The sequence below is a fragment of the Antechinus flavipes genome, chromosome 3 (assembly GCF_016432865.1).
Source record: "Antechinus flavipes isolate AdamAnt ecotype Samford, QLD, Australia chromosome 3, AdamAnt_v2, whole genome shotgun sequence".
Taxonomy (NCBI): Eukaryota; Metazoa; Chordata; class Mammalia; order Dasyuromorphia; family Dasyuridae; genus Antechinus; species Antechinus flavipes.
The window spans coordinates 618,827,853-618,830,352 of NC_067400.1; the positions used below are offsets into that span (position 1 = coordinate 618,827,853).

At 56.1% G+C, this 2,500-nt stretch overlaps 1 protein-coding gene across 5 annotated transcripts in view; it reads left to right on the forward strand.

Annotated features, from left to right (window-relative positions):
- Nucleotides 1-2,500, forward strand: part of POU2F2 (POU class 2 homeobox 2) — a 69,682-nt gene that overhangs the window by 20,930 nt on the left and 46,252 nt on the right. The window lies entirely within an intron of this gene.

Consider the following 2,500-nt stretch of genomic DNA (forward strand, 5'->3'; position numbering starts at 1 on the left):
GTGGGCCTTCGGTTCCTCCTGGGCGTCGCGGAGAGCCCGGGGCTCTCACAGGGTTCTTGAGGGCCCAGGGGCCGTTTTGTTGTTGTTTGGTTGTGACCGACTCTCGGCCGTTTGTCTTTTCCTTCTCCTGTTCATTCGACAGTTGAGGAAACGGAGGCAAACGGGGTGAGATGCCTTCTCTGGGTCCCCGTTAGCAAATGTCGGAGCCGGGTCTCACTCGGGGCAAGGAGCCTTCCTGTGCGCAGACTTGGCTCCGGCGCCAGAGCCGCCCTGCTGAGCGGCGGTGGGGGCCGGGGGCAGAGAGGGCCGAGCGCGGGGGCCTCGGTGTGCGGCCGGACCGTGGAGCGCCGTGCGGGGTCAGAGGCTTTGCCAACAGCCACCGAGAAATCGGGCGCCCCGAGCCGGGGGTCAGAGCCGCCGGCCGAGGGGCCCAGTGTGTGAGCCCAGGAGGGCTCGGGACTGAAAAGCGGTCGGGAACTGGGGGGCTCGTGAGCCACAAGGGGCGTTACAGTAACAGCCAGGGGCGCTCCCACCCGGGACGTGCTTTGGGAGCCACGAGGGCTCTGTGAGCCGTGCCGCAGCTTTCGGACCGAGCCGGGCAAGGACGGGATTTCGTCCCGATCATGTTGTAAAGCTAGGATGGAGAGGGAGGGGGAGGTCAAAGGGCGTGGACATCGACCAATCAGCGTCATTGATCAGGCAACAAACAGCAGAATTTATTCACTAAAATGAACGTTGTCACATCCCCAGCAAGCTGCAAGCGGGCCCTGCATCGGTGCCCAGGAAGGAGCCGTGGTAGTCAGAGCTCCGGGTTCTAATCTCAGCCGTGGCCCCGACTTACTCTGCCGCTTTGCACAAATTTTCCCTTCCTTTTTCCTTCCCTCCTTCTTTCATTCCTTTCTTCCTTCCTTCCTTTTTTCTTCTTTCTTCCTCTCTATTTCTTCCTTCCTTCCTTCCTTCCCTCCTTTCTTCCTTCTTTCTTTTCCCTCCTTTCTCTCTCTTTCTTTTTTCTCTGTTTCTTCCTTTCTTCCTTTCTCTTTATTTTCCTCCCTCCCCTCTCTCTTATTCTCTCTTTGTTTTTCCCTCCTTCCCTCTACCGATTCTTTCTTTTTTTTTTTTTTCCTCCCTTAGTTGCCTTTGATTTAAAAGGAAAGTTTTGAACTATAAGGTCTCTCTTTTCCATTCCGGTTCTGACATACATTTTCTGTTTTCAATCCATTCAAGTTCTAACATCCAACATTCTAAAGGTTCTAACATTCTCCTTTCTCAAGTTCCCACCCCTGACATCCCCTGTTCTAAGGTCCATCCCTCTCTGACATCCCCTGTTCTAAGATCCTCTCAGCCCTGACATCCCCTGTTTTAAGGTCCGTCCCTGCTCCGGCATCACCTGTATTAAGACCCTCTCAGCCCTGACATCACCTGTTCTAAGATCTCTTCCCCTCAGCTCTGACATCCCCTGTTCTAAGATCCTCCCCCAGCCCTGACATCCCCTGTTCTAAGACCCTCCCCCAGCCCTGACTCATCCCCTGTTCTAAGACCCTCTCAGCCCTGACATCCCCTGTTCTAAGACCCCTTCCCCTCAGCTCTGATATCTCCTGTTTTAAGACCCCTTCCCCTCAGCCCTGACATCCCCTGTTTTAAGATCCTCCCCCAGCCCTGACATCCCCTGTTCTAAGACCCTCCCCCAGCCCCGACTCATCCCCTGTTCTAAGACCTTCCCCCAGCCCCGACTCATCCCCTGTTCTAAGACCCTCTCAGCCCTGACATCCCCTGTTCTAAGACCCCTTCCCCTCAGCTCTGACATCTTCTGTTCTAAGACCCCTTCCCCTCAGCCCTGACATCCCCTGTTTTAAGACCCTCCCCCAGCCCTGACATCCCCTGTTCTAAGGTCCCTCCCAGCTCTGACATTCTTTCTTCCCTCCCTGCTCTGGGATTCTGTGTTCTGGTTCTAAGGGTCCTTCCAGAACGTGCATGTCAGAACTGGAGGAGAGACCACGTAATCCAGTTACCTGTGTTCTCTCTCACCCCTGACTCTCTGTGAGCCTCAGAGGTAACAGGGGATGTCAGAACAAGGGCATTCTGGAGCCTGACCCTCCATGTTCTCAGATCCCTGCTAGCTGGGATGTTCTGTGCTCTCAAGGCCCTCCAGCCCCAGAGGTTCTGGTTGATGTTCTGGGACCTTACCTGCTTTTAGGCTATGGTGCTCAGCCCTTGGGGCCCATCCCTTTGAGGTTCCACAACTTAGCCTTGTGGGGGGGTTCAGTTTGGGGGTTGAGCCAGGAAGAGAAGGCTGGTCCAGAACCAGGTATAACTGGTCCATCGTGAGACTAGAATTACTTACTTTGGTCCCGGTTGCCTCCCGCCGAACCACGGGACGTAGAGCTGGGACTGAGCCCCGGGGTGGGAGGGCACCTCTTCCCGGAGCCGGGGTCTGAGCTCTGGGACAGATAGGGACACGGTCAGGGCCCGCGCCCCCTCTGACCGTCCCCCATCGCATCTG